Source organism: Polypterus senegalus, chromosome 13 (genome assembly GCF_016835505.1).
Source record: "Polypterus senegalus isolate Bchr_013 chromosome 13, ASM1683550v1, whole genome shotgun sequence".
NCBI classification, from domain to species: Eukaryota; Metazoa; Chordata; class Cladistia; order Polypteriformes; family Polypteridae; genus Polypterus; species Polypterus senegalus.
Window position 1 is genome coordinate 144,765,706 of NC_053166.1, and position 23,352 is coordinate 144,789,057.

General features: G+C 36.5%; 1 protein-coding gene across 1 annotated transcript in view; it reads left to right on the top strand.

The window, feature by feature from the left end:
* The first annotated feature begins 1 nt into the window (after position 1).
* Positions 2 to 23,352, top strand: part of usp7 (ubiquitin specific peptidase 7 (herpes virus-associated)) — a 116,649-nt gene continuing 93,298 nt past the window's right edge. The window contains exons 1-2 of the mRNA XM_039774568.1: positions 2 to 475; positions 4,599 to 4,743. The gene's annotated coding sequence lies outside the window, so the exon portion shown is untranslated. The remainder of the gene's footprint in view (positions 476 to 4,598; positions 4,744 to 23,352) is intronic.

The window sequence follows — 23,352 nt, forward strand, 5'->3', positions numbered from 1 at the left end:
GCTTCTTTTCAGCTGTGTGGCGTTATCTCAGGAATATCGCTCTGTGCTCTTCTTTGTAGTGTTGCGCTCGAATCAGCTGAGTATTTAAAAAGAAACAGGAAATGTGTTTGATGCTTTCTATTAAACAAGTTCAAAAAAAGATAATGAACGTGTAAAAAGGTTTAATAATAACAAAATTACAAATGCTGACGCAGCAGTTAGGAGCCCTTCCTTACCACCCTTTAAATACTATAACAGAATCGCTTCCTGTCAGCTGGAGTTGTAATATTGCCTTGGAGAGAGCATAATCGCAGTCAGAACAGCGGTATCAAGAATTACCTCCTTATAATATTTCAAATATCAAAGTGGATTTTTGAGATGCAGACAATTACTATCAAATCTTCCACGAATTCAACGTAGACACCTCCAAAGCAGAAGAACTGCACTGAACACAGAAACTGCTGTTAAATGCAGAAACAGCCCTTGACAGAGTCGAGTGAGTATTACATATGTTGAGCAAGTTTTTGGACTTGATATATCTGTCTGAATTAAATTACCACATTCCAGCCATACATGTTCTTTTCTTTTTTGTTGAGTCAGTATTAAAATACATTAGTAAAACAATTTGCCCATTAACACAGTATAAAAACATTAAAAAATTAATTTACGTACAAGAGTCACAATAGCTGAACCATTACATGAAAAAGGGATTCAGATCTTGGTCGTTTGTATTGCCTTTGTGTTTTTACTAGTTTTTTTTAGTGCTATTTCTAACATTTTAATGCCCATAGAGAAAAATGTAATAGAAGCTCTAACATTTTGAAATTTAGACTAAAGTACTGTATGTGATGTTTACTTGGTGAGGAAAGCCCATTTCCTATATTTTCTATCACTTTATCTTCAAATTTCTAAACAGAAAAAAATAATTTAATTTAAACAGAATAGGATTGATTTTTTTTAGTCGTTCGAGAAAGTAATACAAATATTTAATTCCGAAATATTTAAGAATAGATGCAGCAGTAAAAAAAGTTCTGAGAGATATTAATCTTCCCCTTTGCAAAATTTACTCTTTAGAGATGTATTAATATTATATTTCTGAATTTATTGATTAGTTAGGCAAGATTGATTTATAAATATGAAGATGACGTCTTTGACTTTATTTGTTAGAAAACATTTATATGGCACACCAGGCTATTTTCCGATTTATGCACCCAAATGGAACCCCATTTAGTGACAGATTTGGATCATTTTTCTCAGTCTGTTAATCTGCATGCAGCCCTGCAAGTAGGTCCTGCAGCTTTCAGGGAAAACCTGGGGGCTGGTGGCAGGCTTGGCACTCCAGCCACTGTTAAAAAAAAAGTGTGGCGCTGCGGTGTCACCCGTTACACGGCTGCAGTCGGATCTCAATCCGGGTGGTTCGTTGTGTCGTGGGTGCGGCAACGCGCTGTAATCAGCGCATGCTCCCAACCCCTCCTCCTCTCATGAGAATACAAGGAGTGCGATTTTGTAAGTCATTACAAAATAGTGGTAATTGTGTAAAAAAACCTTAAAGTTTAGCTCTAATATGTCTAGTTTTTTAGGCAGTTATGCTGGTCTATAAATTCTTGGTAAGAGTATAAAATACTGTCTTTATTAAAAAGGTCAGACAGAACGTGGATTCAGACAGTGATCTCATCACTCATGATCATTTTGCATTTTCTATCTAAACTTAACAGTAGAGGTTCAAGTGTTTGTAAGCGAAGAACATGAAACAAAAAAGTCTGTCATTATGCAGATGGAATTGTGCTTAATATTACTCATCTATATTTTTAACTCTCACATTGACTTCTGTAAATATGATATTTATATGAGATTTTCTACATAGGATCAGCGTTCAACATTAATATGATTGAGATGATATTTCCCTCGAATAGAGTTACAGGTGAATTCAAATTTGATCAAATTAATTTTCTTTACCTGTCTCGAGAAAATCATATGACTAGAATTCATAACTATAAAAGTGTTTAAAGACCTATATCAAGTTAAATTTAAAAATCTAATGATAAATAGATATTTATTTGTCCCAAGGGGAAAATTTGGATTTTTACAGAAGCTATTTAAATAGATAGATAGATATTGTACAGTGTGAACACACACCAGAATGACTAAAAAGAATTTCTGACTTGGCAGTCACAGTCACAGTGAGGCATTATACAGGCATATTGATTCAGTGGGCCCTTCTTGAAGCGATGTTGCTAGCCCAGCACACCACAGCGCAGAAAATCATATTGTGCATTACAGAGTTGGAGAAGGTGTGAAGTATGTCACTACCCACATTAAACATAGCCTCCTAAGAAAACAGAGCCTGCTCTGCCCATTCTTTTATAGTTCCTCTCTGTTACAAGACCAGTCCAACCTATCATTGATGTGGACTGCCAAGTACAGTATACTTGTAGGAATGGACCACCCCTATTTCAGCTCCCTGAATAGTGACCAAACATGACTGGAACCCAGTAAACAGAACCATTTCAATTGTAAATATTTTAAATTTTACATTAGTTAAGGTAATATTAATAATAACATTTAATTGGAACAATAAACAATGAACTCTAATAATTAATTAGTAATTTTAATAATTTAAATGATTTGTTCCTAATAAATACCCTCACAAACTATGTCTTTATCATTACATTCCAATGTATGTTTACATATCCTGCAATTGCAATTAACCTTTCTTAGAACATTTCCATTATTACATACCTTGCACACAATTATGCATTCTAACTTTGATAAAGATATAAGTATCACCAAATTTTAAAAGTGCTTTCAAAAGAGGGCAACCATAGGTAATCTGAGACAACATTGGGGCAAGACAATACCATTCGATTTTGTGATTAATGAATGAAATTCACTCCTAGAGAAAAATTCATTCATCATCAAGTTGAGCAAATCAATCTAAAATTGCATATACATATATATATACAGTATAGTTTCAGACTATCCAAAAATGTACCCAAGTCAAGACCCTAATTGTAAGCAATGTTTTTTTATTTATCTCCTTCAATGAGTGTGTTTGCATGATTTTTAATAATGTAGTTACTCAAAGAAACCAAGTTTCCAAAATGCAATTCATGGCATGCCCTTATTACATTTTGAGAAAGCAGATTATCATATGTAGATTTCTCCACAAGGAAATTTGTTAAATCTTATTTGTGTTACACTTAAGGATTTTATGGTTTATGCATGTCTGTTGCATTCTGTTAGCCTGCACATTTCTTAGCTTTGCACACATATAAAGTGCTAAGCTCAGCAGCACAATCTCGGGAGCAGTGTTGGGAGTAACGAGTTAAAACTAATGTGCGTTATGTAGTCCTATTACGTTTTAAAGTAACAAAGAAACTAATGCAGTATTAATTATATTGAAGTAGATATATCTGCATTACTTTCCAGATACTGTTTATAATTATAGACCATTTTGCTATTTGTTTTCAAAGTTATAGATAAAATTGTAACCATACAATCAGAAATTTTAGTCTCACTTTTACCATGGTCACAGCATACAAACTGGTTTAACTCATGTTAAGGATACTCTAATCTCCTCTGATGCCACGTATGCCACCATTACTATGTATTAACACTTTGTGGTGCCTTTGGCTTTGAAGATCATAGCATTCTACTACGCAGCCTTGAGTATTTAGTTGGCCCATCAAGTACTGTTATTAGTTGGAATTCTTTGTTTACTTGCCAAATCATTTTCAACATGTGTAGAACTCTGAAGATAATACTCCTCCATTGCAGTTAGACATGGTGTCCCTCATGGTTTAGAGCTGGCACTGATTATTCTTTTCTCTATATATGTTGCGTTTAGAAAGTTTAATTCAGAAATAGAGTATTATCTGTCATTTGTAATATAATGACACTTAGCTAAATTTACTAATTTAAAGCAAATAAAACTTCTTCAATTCCATCCTTGACTAACTGCTGTGATATATGGCCGGCAGTTTATCCCGGCCAATACCCCCACACCGCTAGATGGAGTCCTCCCTGCAACATGGAGGGGCCCCAAATTCCAGCAGGGCATCATGGACATTGGAGTTTTACTTCACAGCCCTGCTAGATACCGTGGGGGCCACCAGGGGGCGCTGCAGGGAGACGCGAGTATTTTTTTAGCCCGGAGGTACTCCCTAATCACGGGGACAGAAGGAATGAAGCACTTCCGGGTCAGGGAATATAAAAGGACGATGGGAAACCCCAGCAGGGAGAGCTGAGTTGGGTGGGAGTGTGACTAAGCTGCTGGGTGGGGTGGGGTGGGGTGGAGGATTGATTATTGTTTATTATTGTGATTATTGATTTGTTATTGAGTATAGTGGAGGTGGTTTGTGCACAATTGAAAATATTAAATTCAATTATTGGGACTTTCACCTGGTGTCTGAGCGTGTTGTCTGAGGGTTCAAGGGCAACAGCTACCTTATCTGTCACACCGCTTTACTCATGTAAGCTGTGTATGAATTATAATCGTTTTTATTGTTATGCATGCATGTCTGTGGATCACCCCCCAGGCTCATCTGAAGCAGGTACTACCGCTGTGGGCCAAGACGGAGTGCTCGCGCTAACCTTTTCCTCTGTTCTTCCCTCCACAGTACTAAGAAGACACCCAGTGAGGACAATTGACTCTGCCCCTTCTGGTTTCCCGCCTCTAAAGCCTGCAGCTGCCAGAAGGAGGTGGTTAGTTTTGAACAGACTGCACTGAAGGATGGAGCTCCATACAACCTGAGAAACAGAAAGGTATCCCATTATTCTAGAATGGTGGCTTTTCTATTTTGGCTTTTTTTTTTGTTATTTTCACTGGCATGCATAGCAGCCTTTTTGTTATATTTCCTTGGACTGAATTAAGCAGGGACAACTGAGTTGGCACTCCAATCTCTATCTGAGGGACTTGCATTACCTTGCTTGACCACAGTATTTAAATTCTGAAATAACAGAAGCTCTTTCAGGGGTAGTAACTTGCCAAACAGGAAGGCAATAATAAATAATGTTTAACTTTTAGTTTATCTTAATAAGTCCAAAGTTTAGATGTTAGCCTCAACACTATTTTAAAATTCAGTTGCCATATTTTTACACTTTCTAACCTTATTAATATTGCAAAATTCAAGGTATAATCCACTCAAAAACAATATTTTATGTTACTTACCCTATGTAGTTTGTAGTGATGGCAAGAAAAAGTTTTTAATCTCATGTGTTAATGGAAAATGGATATAAAAATATTCTAATAGACTGATTGTCTATGGCAACCAATTCTGAACCTTAACAAACTGTATAAAAGCATCTGTGGAAAAATCTTGTATTACTCGTGTCTTATAATTCAAACGTGAAATGATCACATTTCTTCTGCATGCATTGTTCTGATTTTCCGGAAGTATTTAACAATATATTGGCAATAATGCTTGCGTTTTATATGTTGTGAGCATATGACTGGGATCGAATTTAAACCCCACAATATCTGAAAATAGCATGGCAGTATTCATGACTGTTAAATCAATACACTTTAACAATATGCAGGTGTTATTTTTAATGGTGATTTAAACTTTAATCATCACTCTTACACATCACCTTTGAACTGGTAAGGATAATTGCACTATTAAGGTGAATTCTCAATATGGTGACTAAAAAGTTAATTTGTTCCCTTCTTATGAGCAAGATTTATTATCTTAATGTGTTATTAGCAGGATGTTCAGACAGTTCATTTACTAATCTTCAGTTAATTAAAGGCAGGGCAATAATAAAACTAGAACTAAGAAGTATAATCATATAGTGTAACTCCAATTGTTAAATCACTTTACTGGCTTCCAGTTAAGTTTAGCGATGATTTTAAAGTCCTTCTTTTTTATGAAGTCATGATGATTTAGCCACTGCCAAGATATATATCCTTTTTAAAATTCCAAGAATGAATAAAAATATTGCAGGTGGCAGAGACTTTATGTTTAAGACAATACAATCTGGATTGGTTTTGCATGAAGAAATTAATTTGCATGAAGTCATCTTGGCTGCTGCCTCATTACAGTCAGTCAGTAGAAATCACAACATAACATTAAATACTGAAAGAATTGATAGTTTATCCAAAACAACACCACCTCTACTTTGGATTCACATCCACTGCACAGGGTAATTCTTTGGATTAGCTGACACCGCTGAAATGTACTCTATAACTCTAGAATTAGAATGTTTTATTAGTGCTAGATGCTTGACTAGTAAATACAAAAGTAGCATATATTAAAAGGTTAAAACACAAGCACAATTTGTAAAATTATATTTAAGACGATAAAAGATTAAATGAAAAGAAAAGATACTTGAGTCAGGGATGAAATCCTCACTATAGCATAGGAGAACATTACTAAAATACAAATGTCAGCTATAACTAAAATGGTAAGTTCATATTATACATTTAGTTTTAATTTAAAATTATGTGTTTTCAATTAAAATATAATAGAGACCATCGTACTTTCACATTTGACCTTTCTAAAGAAGCTTATTCTTCACTTGGGAGGGCTGAGTTCCTGCAGCTTCCTCATCTTACATTATGCAAATGAAAGTTGAACTTGGTTTTAATAAAGCATCTTTTACAGTAAGCACTACAACATGGCACTTCGCAAATCGAGTGACAAGATTTCAACACAAGACAAATTAAACTAATGGCACTTAGCTTGACCCTTTATTTTATCTTTTATTTTTCTTTGCCTTCCTTTTTAACTTCAGTGATTTTTTTGAGTTATTCTTCTTCATTCTTTAAATTTCTGTCTACATCTTTAGATGATTGACATATTTGCTTTAACATGAATGTTTGAAGAGCTACATAAATCACAACTATGGTTTTAAGTGTCTAATTTATGCTGACAGACTAAAAGAATAAGCCATGCAACCTTCATGTGGAGGTTGTAATAATATTAAATTGAGAGAGAGAGAGAGAGGGAGATGGAAACTTTTACATATTTAATTAAACGTATGAAGTACAGCAGTAGATTTAAAATGAATCGTTCTTAATAGAAGGGAAAACTTTGAGATTACAGATCCCAGGAATCTGGGTGGTAACAATGCTGCAAAATACTATTCAAAATAATTATGATTCTTGTTCATTTTTATTTGTAATACACAAGAAACATTAATTCTTTCTTTGAAAGATAGTGTTTATTGGGAAGCAGGCTGCTGACATCAGACAAATGAACAAATTCACTTTGTCAGCAGAAGGAAGTGAAGCAGGTCATTCTAGTAGTGCTGAATGAATGCTTGATAAGGGAAAATTAAGTCTTTGTAGTTTAAAAAGTTTCTCTTTGTGCAAACTTTTTACTTAATGACCAGTTTTTACTGGATATCATATGTAAGACAAATAGGACATTTAGAGTTCATCAGGGTGTCCAAAGGATTTTTAGGCAGCAGGACAAAGCTACTCCGCTCTTTCAGTTGTGTTTCAATAAAAGGGGCTGCTTCCTGTTATAGATGCTGCCCCTTTTACTTCATGTCCAGAAGTGTGAAGATATGGATGGAATCCTGCGGGTGGAGAGGAACAGCCTTAAATATTTAGATAAGATGGTGAGAATGAGTATAGTGAAATGAGGAGATAAGCAAGTCTGCCTCTGCATAGTAATGGAAACAAGCCATTTTGAAGATTGTTTAACCAAATCCAACTTCTGACACAAGCTACAATAAAAATTAAGACTGATTAGCTAGCACGGAGCTTCACAAACAAGCCATAGATACTGTAAATGCTCAAGCAAACTACAATTTTAGCTTATGACATCTTTAATTGTCACTTTACATCTTTATCTGATAGTAGTGCAGACTGCTAGGTATTGATTAAAGCCTTGTCCACACAACTACGTTTTTATTTAAAAATGTAAAGTTTAGTTTTAATTTTTTTCTTTTGTCCACACTACCCAGGCATTTTTAACCCATGGAAGTGGATAATTTGAAAAACGTTCTTCAGAGCAGAAACTCACAGTCTGATTGGCTTGTGCATATTATGTTGTCTTTCCTGAATGGATCCTGCTCATTATAATGTCTCATTACCTGATAGATCACCCATCACGGAAGGCAAAACATATTCCAGCAGAGGAATTGCTTTCCGTGGTGCTAGTTGTGTTGCTTACCTGTATGCATCTAAAGTATGTTTTGCAATAAATGCAATGGCTGACAGTGTTACCATCCTTTCAAGAATTTTTTTCACCAATGCACGCCTGCCCAGTGTAGGTGAATGTCTACGTCATAAAGATTTTCAGGCATTTTGGTATGGATAGAGATACTTTCGTAAACGACATAAAAATGCTAGTGTGCACAGCGATTGTTTTTGTTTAAAAAACAGAATTTTTGTACAGGAAAGGATAGTAGTGTCGATACAGCCTTAAACTCTGTATCTTTGTTGTATCTTTTAATTTGTTATTTTAGTTTTCCAGACTGTTGGGCATATCAATTATAATTTCTTTGAAATATTCAAAACCAACCTTATTTATTATTTTGGAGTAAATAAGATTAGCATGGGCATCAGCCTGCAAAAATAACTCAATTTTGCTATGTAAACATGAGACTGGTTTTAAGATTATCAATCAAATATGTTGTCATTGTTAACTGCACATGGAGTGATGCCTTTAAGTTTGGGATGTATGCTGCACAGATAGAGAGAGAGATAATTGTCACCATCACCCAGAAAAGTCGTCTGCATTCTTACTGACACTGGCAATTTGAAAGGCCTCTGCGGACTGAAGAAGCTTTTTAAGTGCTATGCACCAAGGCCAAAAGGGACACATCATCTGTATCCTTACAGAACTTATTTACTTTCTTACTTTATATTTTCCTTTTATACCTTAACGATGTTTGGGAACTTGAGCCACTGATTCTATTTTTTTTTCTATCTTTTGCCAGCATCTTTCCTTGTTCAATGGTCATCCCTCTCTTTCTGACTATTTCTTTGATATTTTCTCCCCATATTCTTCCTGGTCTTCCTCTCTGTTCTTTTCCTTCACCCTTCATTCCGGATACCTTGCTTCACTCATCCTTTTTATACAGTATGTCCATACCACTGTAGCTGTTTTATTTCAAAGGTTTCCATGAGTACTGCATTTCTAATTCTTCATGGGTTCCTTTATTTCTTATCCTGTCTCTTTGTTTTACCTACCACTCGTCCTAAATACTTCATTTCAACTGCTTTTATTTTAGATCTTTGTTTATACAGTATTGCCCAAGATTCTGCAGTGTATATTATTGTTGGTAGATGCATCTTCACCGTTATACTTAATTGTTCCTTTCCTAGTAAAATGTTATTAATCTGATAGTATACTTTATTTGCCTTATTTATTCTGTTTAGATTTCTTCATCTGTCTTTCATTTTCACTTATGATTGTCCCAAATGCTCATAACACAGACACATTTTGTAGTTGTTTTTCATCTATCTGTATCCACATTTGCCATTTTTTTTCTTGTTCTTTCCTTATTTTCATTACTTTTCTCTGTATTTATGTTCATACCTTTCATTTATAGCGTGCTTTTCCATGTTATTAATTTGCTTTGAAACTGTTGCTCACTTAATGCAATTAACATTATATTGTCTGCAGATCCTGGGTCAATACGTTACAGTATGTTTCCTTAAAATACTCTCTTTAAATACATTTTCTACTTATTCTGTATGGTTTTACTGGTTTTTATTAATTTTGCTTTATTGCAATAATGAGTTTATATTGTTTGGTTGGGCCAAAGTATGGTGTTAATAGCACTTACTGTGGGTGATTGCCTTATTCCCATGGGGTTAACACATGAGAAGGGACTCCCTCATTAGGTAGCAGTGTGGTGAGTGGGCACTTGCTTTGGTGATGCCTGAATACAACTGTTTGGTTTGTTCATGCCAAACTTGTAAATTTCTTTTCTTGAAGCAGCTGTCCTCGTGTAGGTGAAGCTGTACATGTGAGATGCTATAAAGAGCTACACAGAAGTCTCAGTTTGCTTAAGGAAGCTGTCCATATGCAGGTAATAATGTTACATCACTGCAGCACTTAATTTATGACACTCATAAAGTTTAAACACAAATACAAATTACATTGGACATTTTTTTCATACATTTTGCTTCCTGAAAAATGTGTGATTATTATGATAGACGGCTTCAAACAGAACACAAATATAATTTCATTCTGACTGTATCTCATAGGAATTTGAAGAAACATGAAATTATTCGCTTAATGCTGCTGACACATTGCATTAGCTCAGTTGACCTAAAATGTTTTACTGTTAATTTTTATTTGTACCCAGCATTTGATGCTTTTCATTTTAGTGTATAACAATTGTCAGCATTGATGGATTTCACTTTGATATCACTTTTCCTCCAGCCCATGTGCGGGTGAAACCTTTCATAATGTTCATCACTGACTGAATGAAGATTTGTATTGTAAATGCAGAAAATAAGTCTTTAGTAATATCTTGTACTTCCTATTTTTATATGCTTGCCTATGTTGTCTACCAACTGGATGTAGTTTAGTGCTCTGTAGTTGTCATGAAAATTCTTCACAACAAGTTCCTTCCATGTGATTTCCTGTGATCCGACTAGCAGATTTTCAAACTGCTTGCCATTGATGACGTGACTGATATATGGAGCAACAAAAATGTCTTTCATAATATTCTCATCACATTTACTTTATTTGCAGAAACATCAGTCTCCAATATTTAAATTCTTCACCTTCCTTGTTCATTGCTTTCGCATTTTTTAGGAAAACAAGGCAAAAATATCTTTGTTGGATTGACAAGTGATTTATGTGCTGCACGTAGCAGCTTGTTCTTTTTAATGTAATGACATTTTAATGTATTTAATCCTGTGTTCTGTGTGTGGATCCCAATGCCCCACTGCAGTGACAGTGACACTGAGCTATTAAAATGGCACCATCCTTCAGATAAGATGTAAAAGCAAGGTCTTGATTCTCTGTGGTCATAAAAGATCCCTGGGCATCTTTCATAAAGAGTAGCATGTTTCCTGATGTCCAGTTTAAATTGCCCAGTACACTCCCGTAATTATCCCCTGCCCCTGTCTCTTACACCATGTGGAGCCTACCCGGACACAGACAGGCGGACATGTTGTTTTTCAAACCACCACACGTTTATTTACAATTATTTACAAATATAATGGTCACTAAGACCCAGTCAATTGTGCACAAAAACACCCCAATACTCAGTCCTGGCCACAAATGCCTCCACACTCTCCTCGTGCCTCGTCCTACTTCCACCCGACTCTAGCCTCGAATGAAGGGAGACGGCCCCTTTTATACATGACCCAGATGAGCTCCCGGTGCTTCCGACACTCCCCCGTTGGCCACGACCCAGCGTGGCGGAAGTGCCGGCTGTTCTCCCGGCAGCTCTCCGGGTATCCTCCTTATTCTTCCCCCCAGAACTTCCTGGCGTGGCGGAAGTGCTGAGGTAACAGGTCCCCAAGGCATTGGGGCGCCTCCTGGCGATGACCACGGGGCCCTACAGGGTGGGGCTTCCATACCCTCAAACCGTGGCCCCCAGAGCAACCAGGAAGGCGGCCCTCACGTGATCCAGGGTGGGCCTTGACCCTCTTCCGGTCCCTCACGGCGTCCCGGCCGGATCGTTCCTCCTGGAATCCCTGACAACCACTAATAGCTAATGTGCAGTGAACATACTGTCTTAAGAATGGCTGTTGTTGCATCATCCAGGTGAATGCTGCACATTGGTGGTTGTTAAAATGCTCCCCACTCTTAATGTAAAGTGCTTTAAATGGGAGAAAAGCGTTATATAAATGTAATGTCTTCTTAATGAGACTCTTTAGCAAGGCTGTCCCATTTGCACTACTTTGTAAATTCAAGCTGCATTCCTAGTAGCAGCATCACTATGTTTAGATCAGCACAAATGTTCCATTTGTAGATATTGTACTCCATATGTGCACTTCCAATATCAGTGGAAACCACAAAAATGGGTGATTGCAGTAACACCACACATTGTAGGAAATTTTAAAGGTAATTTTAAGAGTGATCAGCAGGCCAAAACCCATAAGATACATCCAAAATTGTTTAGGAATCAAAATCTTTGTTGTCCATTTTTATGAGAATGGCTGTCTCCACAAGAGATGTAGAAAATGCTAGACACAAATCAGTAGCAAAATGAAAAGAATGCCATCCCTTTCCACTCATCCATTTACTTACAGAATACACTTGATCCCAGTTCAGGGTCTTGTCAGAGCCACCCCAGATCATTTGCCTCTCAAAATGTTATTATCTTTGTATATTTTAACTAGTATACTATGCATGTCATGCAGCATAGAAGTTATCACTGTAGTCTCACTGTTTCTGGGACCAGCATGGTCACTGTCTGTATGAAGTCTGCACATTCTCTTTGTATCTATGTGGGCTTTCTTCACATACTTTACTGTACACCAGCATCTGTAAGACATGCAGGTTTGCTTGATTAAATCTCTAAATGACTCCTGTATAAATTAGTATAGGTGAGCATATTAGGTTACCCCATTATGGTGTGATGTCTTATCTGCATTTGGTTTCTGTCTTATACTTAATCATGCTGAGTGCCACATATCCTCCTTGCATTGGAGGGTTCAGCAAATAGCTGCATAGAAAAAAATCTCTAAAAATCCTGATACCGATGGGCCTGTACATAATTTAGCTAGCTAAATAATAGTTAACATTTTTCGGTCATCAAACAGTATTACATGTTACATAATATATGTCCATTTCCATATAAAAGGCAAGGTTGTCATGAAACACTTTCAAATATTATGCAACAGTTGTGTGTTTAATTTGTGCATTTCGCATATTTATTCATTTTTGTTTCTAACTGCTTAAGCTGAAGTAGCAGAAGATATAGTGTCATATTCCATTCGTGTTTCCAGCGGTTTAGCACAAAGGTGCCACATTTTCAGTGCTACTACTTGACAAACTTTTTATTTCACTGAATATATATCTATTACCTGATTCTAGGTCCAAGAAAAACAGCAATGGGAAAAAGAACCAAATTTACCTCTTGATTGTTAGGATTATGCATTGGTAGATCTGGACCAGATAAATTATTATGTTATTCAATATAATGCAAATATGCAAACTCTTTGACTGGCCAGTTGATTAAAATTTGTAGTTGATTAAAATTTGTAGATGCTGTTTTACTGTATTTGTGTTATTTAAGTCTATATTTTATTTATATTTTGTAGTGTGTAATCTATACTCAACATTGCACAAATTTGACTTTGAAAGTATGTTAGAAACAAATATAGTCAAAAAGCACAATTAATCAGTTTAATAAAATGATATATTAGGGAAAGAAAAATAATTTTAAGCATATTCAGGTTTTTTACAAACACTTTAAATATTTAAGCTCCCAATAAGCACTGGGGTTTCCATACTTAGCCACACACCCATCTCCCACAGTGTTGGTTGTCTTATTTCATAACATAACATAAAATAGGATCCTCAATCCTGCTGTAATTCTGTTAATAAATGAGAACAGAAAATGATTAAATGTTGGAGACCAGCCAGGTACCCCATTTCCTCAAAGTGATTTTGAGACAAGTCTCTGACTGTCCTTGAACAGCCCTGCCAAAGCACAGACTTAAACCTCATTGAACATCTGTGGAGAGACCTTAAGATGGCCATGTGGAAATGCTTCCCATCCATTCTAAAGACGTCTGAGAGTATCTGCCGGGAAGTATTGGATAAATCACCCAAATCCAGTTGTGCAAAGCTTGTAGAGACTTACCCCCAAGAGGACTCAAAGCTGTAATGTATGTAATGTAATGTAACATTTTAAAATTAAATCTACAACCCCGTGAAGTGTGCAGAAAGTGAGGGAGTCTAAATATTTTCTGAATCTATTGTACTTCTCTGTTAAAAGGTTTAGAAGTATCAAGATAAGAAAACTGAACTGTAAAAATTCTTTGCTAAAATCTTATATTTTTTTTCTTTCTTTATGAATATCAGGGAATAAAGGTAAATAATAGTTCTCAATTTAAGGTAGACTGATAAACAGGTGCAGCTGCAGCTGGTCATGTAGCCAGGCTAAGCAATCCACCAATCTGCCAAGCTGTTACTCATAGATTTTTTTGGGGAGTCTATCGCACCCCTCCCTAACTCTCAGCATTTCAGATGCCTGCCTTACCATTTTAGGCTGAAGCCAGGGCTGCTAACAAATCATGAGGCACAACCAAATCCTAACTTTGACACCCAGTGCTCACAGGTCAGCACACTGTTAATAGAATAGAGATTCTCCCTATAGAACATTCATACCCAAGTCGTCAGCAACAAATACCTGTGTGAAGCTGTATATGTTAATGCTGACAACAAAACAATGCCTTTAATTGAATTCAATCCTATTTTTACAGGTAACATGGTTTTACTACTACCTATAGCAGTTGAAAAGCCTCCTGACACTCTTCTCCACCCATTCCATCCTGCCTGCATTCTCTTCTTCACCTCTCTTCCACAATCCCCATTACTCTGTATTGTTGATTTAAACTCATCCACGTTCGCCAACTCTACTCCTTGCATCCTCCCCATTCCACTAACCTCCCTCTCATTTACACACATGTATTCTGTCTTGTTCCTACTGACCTTCAGTTGCTGACCTTTAACCCAGCCACAGGGGATGCACAAACCAGTGTGTTTCTTTATGCTGGTCCAAAGCCCGGATAAATGGGGAGGGTTATGTCAGGAAGGGCATCCGGTGTAAAATTTGCCAAATCAATATGCGGACAACAATACAAATGTATTAAACATAACATTCTTTAAAGATGTATCAGACAGATAGATTCATAGGTTTAAATCGCAATCGGATTATTTGAATGGTTACCTACCAGGTAACGCTTGTGGTTGGTCAACCGGTTGGCAAACATCTGCCACATCTTCTCACTTGCAAAAAGCATATCATAGATATGTATTACAGCACCTACCAAATAATACAAAGAGTACACAACACACGTTTTGCCCTAACTGGTGCTCATCCAGTATACACACCTTTACTTCCTTTTACTGGAACTGAAACTTGAATGTCAGCACCTGTGGTAAAGCCTCTGACAATGCACCATGTTTGCTTACTTAACAGATAGATATATAAATAGATAGGTGGGTGAAAAGCACTATATGATTGATTGATTAATAGATAGATAGACAGACAGACTATGGTCTAAACACACACCTGAATGATAGAAAATGAGGAAAATTAAGAAGAAAGAAAACATCTGACGTAGCTGTAATTGTGACAGTGAGGTATTATGCAGCCATATTGCTGTTAGTACAAAAGAACCCCCTTGTAGTGTTTCTTCGCATACTTATGCTGAGTGTTAGTGTGTAAGAGATAGGATGTGCAGCATTCTTCATAATGGCACCCAGTTTTGTTTTCATTCTCTCCTTCACTACAACCTCTAGGAGTTTGACAGTGCACCCCATAACTGAGCCTGTTTTTGTGCTTATAGAGCAGTCCTTACACAATTCCTTGGCTCTTACACTCAAGTAATTTTTTTTCTTTTTTTTTTTTTTCTTTTACAGTTAACTTATCTCAAGCAGTAGGAGAAGTGAGCTGCTTGCACCTCCCCAGGATTTGATTAACTTGTACTGAGAACCTTATTTGCTGTCAGGAGTGGCTGTCAGATGTGTAAAAGAGTAAAATATTCAAAATATATAAGTTGAAGTGGCTTTTTAAAATGAAATTTGAAACAGTCAATTAATCTATATTCGAAGTCACACAGAAGTGTTTCTCTGTTTTAGGATAGGTTAGTTTGTAATTGCCAATGCTTTTCAATGAGAGATTTCAAAATGTCTAAGCCTTGTACAGCATGCTGTATTTAACATAACCAAACAAAAATTTAACTGTTCCAACAATTGTTCTCGAAGAATAAGTGCACCCAATTTTAACAAATTAGGTCCACTGGGAGCCAAGTTGTTTCATGCAGACAGACAGACAGATGGATGGACAGAAAGACCATCATAACAACCACAGTAGGTGCTTATCACATTATATGCCAACAAATTTTAAACAAGCAAGAAAATGCAGGCATGGCCAAAACATTCATGTACGTTTAGATATTATTGAGCTGGTTTTCATTTTACTAGTCACTTCATCAAAAACTTTGTTATCATACTTTTCTTTATTACTTATTTTTGTAACTGTAAGTCATTAAACAAACAGTGAGAATAGAAAGTATTTACCATGTATTAGTAGTGTACATAAAATGTTTCCCACTAAAGTGACAAAAGTATTTATGGCTGTTGTTAGTTTTTGAGTGTGGATGGTTTTTCAGAAGAAGTACCTGATAAAATTTTAAATCTGTCTTAAATTGACATTGGTTGGCCACATCCAAACATAAGAGATAGTGGATCATTTCTGGTGATTTGCTTGTAAATTATAGTATCAAAGAAATATTGAATCATTATAATTGTTATGTAATGCCATGGCCTAATTCTGCATTGTTGCTGACCTTCATGACCACAGTTTACCCATCTTCTAATAGCAACTTCCAGCATAATAACGCACCATATCACTTCTTCAGTGACCGTCCTAATCACTAGATCTGAATCCAGCAGAACACCTTTGCGATCTGGTAGAATAAAACATGCAGCATAAACATGCAGCTGACTAATCGGCAGAAACTGTGTGATGTCAACTTGGACCAGAATCTCAAAGGAATGTTTTCCAACATTCTTGTGGAATAAATGAGGCTGTTTGGAGAACAGAAGGAAACCTTACCCAGTACTGGTATGATATGCCTATGAATTTGCACAGTGAGTGTATATAAAAACACTTAAAAAGGATAAAGCACAATGATGCTCTAGGGACAGAGTATGAGAGCTCAGCTCCAAAGTAAGAAATTAATTGCATTGTCTAATGGAAGTTTTTCAAGAAACTAAAAAAAGATTAGTGGCCTCTAGATGGCACTCATGTTCTTGCACAACACAAACTTGCATGCAACAGCCTAATTTTTGCTGAGACCATGTCAGCCCTGAACATGTAATGTTGATCAAATATTACAAGTCTCTCCTCCTAAAGGTATGATAATAACAATAATATTATATAATACTAATAATTATATAATACACTATATAATTATTTAGTCTGAATAATGCCTCACTGTGAATGTGACAGACAAGTCTGAACTTTTCTTTCTTTAGAATTTTCTTGCTTTATAGTCATTCCGGTGTGTGTTCAGACCAAAATGTGTGTACATATTTATTTACTTACATATCTATCTATTTATGTATTTATTTATTTAAAGAACCCCTGTAAAAAGCCAGATTTCCTCCTGGGGTCAAATAAAGTTATACCTGTCTATCTACCTATATTATGGGTAATAACTGTTTATATATTACAACTCAGCATTTAACACTGATACACCACTGTAGCTGACCACCAAACCCTTCGGCTTATTACTCAATGCCACCCACTAAAACTGAATTTTGGACTTCCTGATCAACAGACCATAGACACAGGCACTCCACAAGGTAGTGGGCTGAGCACCCTCCTGTCCTCTTTGTTCACCTCTGACTGTGTGCCCAGATACAGCTTCATCTCCATCATTAAATTAATGACATCACCATCTAAACACTAAAAAAATGATCAGATGGCTTACAGAGCAGAGGTCTACCTTAAAACTTAGTCGTGCCAGGAAAATAATATCACCCTCAATGTCAACAAAAGCCAAGGAGTTAGTCATAGACTTCAGAAAGAAGACCACACTTCCAGTTACATAGAAGGGGTTGTGGTTGAATGAATGAGCAGCTTTGAATTACTTGTAGTGACCATTACAAAAGAACTGAAGGTGGCCCAAAACATTTTGGCTCTTTTCAGAAGATGGTTAAGGCTGCACAAAACATTACCAGCACTGAACTATCATCTATTCAGAACATATGGATCAGAATAATTAAAGGTTTCAATCATCCTACAGAGTCGCTCCTTTCACTTCTTCCATATGATACAGGATCATGCCACTCACTCCATTAGATTCAGGGACAGATTCTACCTGAAAGTCATGAGGTTACTGAGCACTCAATCAAAAGGAAAATACTGGAGCATAACAAACAGGGTGAGTATATAATAATTCTTAACAGATTCAGGGAGTATTCAGATCCTGTCACTTTCTGCCCATAATACGTAGATTTGCCATTTTTGCCCATTAATCTACACGCAGTAATCCATAATGTCATAGTAACAGCATGTTTTCTGATAAGATTGCAATTTTATTAAAAATTAAAAACTGAAATCTCACATTCATAGAAGTATTAAGACCTTTTACCGTGGCACTTCAAATTGTGGTCAGGCGCATCCTGATTCCTGTGAACTGATTGGACATCATATAGAAAATCACACACAGGTGTATACGAGGTTCCACTGCATGTCATACAAAAACCAAGCCATGAGGTCCAAGGAACTCTCTATAGATGTTAATGATCAAGTTGTGGTGTGGCATAGATCAGGGAAAAGGGATAAAACCATTTCTAAACCTTTTACTGTTCCTAGGACCAATGTGGCCTGAATAATTGTGAAATGGAAGATGTTTGGAACCACCATGACCTTTCCTAGAGTTGTCCAATTAGCCAAACCGAGTAACCTGGTAAAAGGCACCTTGGTCAGGGAGCTTGACCAAGAATTCAGTGGTTGTTGTAACACAGATTTAAAAGTCCTCTTGTGATATGGCAAAACCAGTCAGAAGGACGACCATCTCAAGGGCATTCCATCAATCAGGTGTTTATGGTAGAGTGGCAAAATGGAACCCACTCTTTGAGTAAAAGACATTTAACAGTTTAAATAACTCTGAGAGCATGAGGAAAAAGATTCCCTGGTCTAATCAGACAAAAGCTGAATTATTTGGGCAGAACTCCAAGCACTATGTCTGGCAAAGACCAGACATTGCTCATCACCTGCCTAATGCCATCTCTGCGGTGAAGCATGAGTTGTGACAGCATAATGCTATGGGGGTACTTCTCATCAGCAGGAACAGTCAGGCCAAATACAAGAGGTCCTTGGGGAAAACATGTTGTGGAGTGCACCCGACCTCAGACTGGAGCACCAGTTCACATTTCAGCATGATAGTGACCTGAAACATACATTAAATGTTGGACTGGCTTCGGGACAAGTCTATGACTGTCCCTGAGTGGCCCAGCCAAAGCCCAGACTTAAGCTCCATATACCTTTCTGTGGAGAGACCTGAGGATGGCAGTTTTCAGATGCTTCCCGTCCAATTTATTGGAACTTGAGAGGATCTTAGAGGAAAAATTAGTTAAACCACCCATATGCAGGTTTGCAAAGCCTATAGAGACTTACCTAAAAAGACTTGAAGCTTGAATTGCTGCCAATGGAACTTCTACAAAGTACTGAATTAAGGGTCTGAATACTTATATGAATGAGAGATTTAAGTTTTTGATATTTAATAAATTTGCAAATTTCTGAAAACATGTTTTAACTTTGTCATTAAGGATTATTGAGTGTAGATTGATAGGTAAAGATGTCAAATGTATCCATTTACAATTAAATCTATAACACAATAAAGTGTGCAGAAAGTAAAGAGGTCTGAGTACATTCTGAATTCATCCTATTTATTATACTGTATTTTGGTCCTTCTTCTCTTGTAAGCATTCTAGGACATTTTCTTTTGCAAGGCTAATCAGTACATCAGTTTCTTTGGGTGATTTCAACTGGTCTCATTTATTTGACCACAGACTTCATATGTTTGCCCAGTATACTAAAACCGTCATGACGTGATTAACTTAAGACATTTAAAAGAATAAGCCTACAAAAAGAAATTCAATATGAAGGTATTTTGTACATTGTTCTCACTGTAAACCCAGGAACATTTCAAAACATCAATACAATACCAGTTTTATAAGGGTAGACACTGGCTCCTGCATCCATCAACTGGAACAGAGAGAGTAAATAGATATACTTATGGTCTTGCAGAGAGCCACCTACTGTCAAAACCAACCTAACCTTATTATAGACTAATGGGGTCTCACAGAATATGCCATTTGTTCAGAGTCTATCACTACAGCACTAGTTGATGTGCAGGACAAATGAAATGCAGTTTTTTAGAAGGAACATTCTTACTCATACTCAAAGAGCAAATACAGAAGCACCAATCAGTCTCTCCATAACTGTCACATTTCCTTTTCATTACATCTTGCAGTCCTGTACCGAAGTAAGAAAGAATGGTAAGTTAGGATAAGAATTGAAAGGACAGGATTTATTGTTTATCTTCCAATAACACAGATGCATTTCTTTGTTCTTCTGCATATGTTGTAAAGATTTATTGTCTCTATTGCTTGTAACCCCTTTCCATTTGCTTATGGTTTATTTAACTGAAGGTGCAATTACGACTGACACAGTAGAAACAGAACTGAATCTTTTCAAAGAAGCTTCCAAGCGAATAGTATATAGCAGTGGATAGCTACAATGGTTTGATATTAGCAAAGGTTCTTTATGCAAATTCTGGTATTATCACATATAAAAAACTCCCCTTTACATGTTTAAATGAATGAATAAATATCTTTAAACTGCCTGTAGGATTTGTTTAAGAATTCAGTTAGTCCTGGTGCAGGTATAAAACAAAATGCAGGGAGACAGGTTCTTTTACAAAATTCTAGTATATCCATATATTATAGTATCTCCTTTTGAATTTCTCCATGTTGATAATAGTTTATCTAATCTAATCAATTCACACTTAGTTCATTTAGGCCTTTTCCCAAACCCTTGAAGTTACTTCTAAGGAGTACACTTAGGAGAAGAATGTGGACAAGAAGAGGATGTCCTCATTGGAGTCCCTCTGGGTCTTTGTGTCCATAGACTGTTAACGTTTTCTGATTTATATTAATGACATGGATTCTGGTGCAATTAGAAAATGTGTGAAATTTGCAGATGACGTCAAAGTTAGAGGAATGGAACACGCTGAGGAGGCAGCAATAACAATCCAAGAAGACTTGGACAAGCTTCAGGACTGGACATGAACACTTGTAAAATGCAGATTATTGCAGAAAAGCGCAAGGTGTTACATGTAGGCAAAAGGAACTTCAACAAATACAAGATGAGAGACATTGTCCTAAAAGAAGCGCCCGCTGAAAAGGATTTAAGGGTTTATGTTTACACAACATTTTCATCATTTAAGCAATGCACAGAAGCTATTAAAAAGGCAAATAAAAATGTGAGTTATTTCGTAAAAACTACTGAATGTAAATGGAGTATTGTTATGCTCAGACTACATAATGCACTAATGAGACCACACTTGAAGTACTGTGTGCAAAAAAATTCAAAAACTTGTTCATGACTTACGGCTGCAGGCACTTCTCTGATTTTCTGTTTTTTTTTTTTTTTGAAACAATTAAAAAGGAACATAAAATCTTATTTTATATTTAAAAACTGTTGAATATCACATTATGCTAAAACTATATAATGCACCAGGATGGTCACCACACTACAAAAAAGCCATAGCAGCTGCCAAGTGCATCGCAGGACTTAAGGATGTGTCCTACTGTGACAAATTCACTAAAACTGTTTAGTCTCGAGCAGACACCATGGAAACCCAGTCCCTTTTGAGTCTCCAGTAATAATTACTTTTTTTTCCTGGTGGAAAACTAATCTACAGTAAATAGTTCTAAATGCAAAAGAAAACCCCTGCCAAGTATATTTACACCAAAAAAAAAAAGTTTCTAGGTATACAGTATATAATTTACCACAGATGTTACTGATCTGTAGAAATCATCCATTCATTAATTTTCTAAACCCATCTTCTCCAGTACAGTACAAGTGTATCCTGGCTGCATTAACCTTTATATACATAATATACATACCTGAAGTCACTAGAAACTTGTAATTTAATGTTTACAACTCTCAAAGGGTCAAATGATACAGTCCCCCAGGTATGCCTCATTCACTTTATGTACAACAATATACTATACTAAATGTTACAAAATAGTTTAAAATTATTTTATTATTATCACTTATTCGACTAAAACATACAAGGTTGTTAATGACCTGAAATGCGTTAAAGTGTCAGTGTTTTTACGTGCACATTTTGAATGTTGTATATGTAAACCGTGATAAAAAAAAACTTTTAGGATTTCTTTTTACCTCTATATGTTCATTACAGCTATGTTTCAATCTTGTTACTTTTTATGAAAACATTTATAAATGTAGCGAGGTAAGACATTTAAGAAAATAAAGGCCATAACACTTATCAGCACAGCTGTTCATTGAAAGAGCCCCTGTCACTGATTGTAGATTATGAATCAGTGGGAGACAAAGTGCAAAAGGGAGTCTTCTGATGCCATCAGATAAGGAATGTTGTAAGTTGGACATTATAGAAGGGCACAGCTCAATCAAGGAGGAGGAGAAGAATGAAGGTGAAGGGGGCAAGCAGCTGCACAAAGTGAAACAGCATAAATCACATAATTTGAAACAGCTTTTTACAGAAGCAAATGGGGACAAAAAACAAAGAAGGTTTTATTACAGTTGTTATTCTGTTGTGTTGCTTATTATTTAGGTATTTATGAATTTAGAGAAATAAGAGACAAGAAAAGTTGTGTTGCTGACATGTTTATGATGCTGAAAGAGTTCCTGTTGTTGATGGCAGATGACAAGTCAGAGAACATGCAATAGGGAGATGGATGATGAACAGCAAAGTAAGGCAGTACAGAGTGATATTCTGATGCCATCACATCCTGAATGTTCTCAGCAAGGAATTGTAAAGTTTGAGAGCTCAGAGGAGAAGAAGATTGAAAGTGAAGGTAGCAGGCAACAGTGTGAAACAGCATAAGTCGCATCACCTGAAACAACTTCTTACAGAGCAAAAGTGGACAAAAAACACAGAAGGTGCCAAAACAGTTGATCACTGTACAGAGTGCTAAGAGCGACATTGTAAAGATCAGAAACATGTAACTGTGGTCTTGGGTTATTTTGCTGAGTAATACACTATGATTGTGTAAATATATATTATAAAGGATGGCAAACATAGGCTGGCATCCCAGACAGGATAGTTCAAGGTTCTTTATCCAGCCAGGAGACCAAGCCAGTAATTGGACAAGAAGGAAGTCAGGGCATTACCCTTCCTGAACCAGAAGAATGGCAGAAGGTGCCAAAACTGTAGCAGAGATCCTAACATCAAGAGAAAGGCTCTGTCAATACGCCAATACGCTGGAAGGATAGGAGGAGGTAACCTATATGAACTATTAAATCCAGCAAGACACAAGACCCTCACAGGGCATGCTGGGAGCTGTAGTCCCACGGGGTGGCCCTGTTGGGGTGCAGCAGGGATTTGTGATCCCTGCTCTATGAGACTTACACCTGTCCCAAAAGGGCTTGTGATGGGCAATGCTGTGATACTAGAATTACTTCCGAGACTTGTATAAGTGGAGCAGCTCTGCCTCA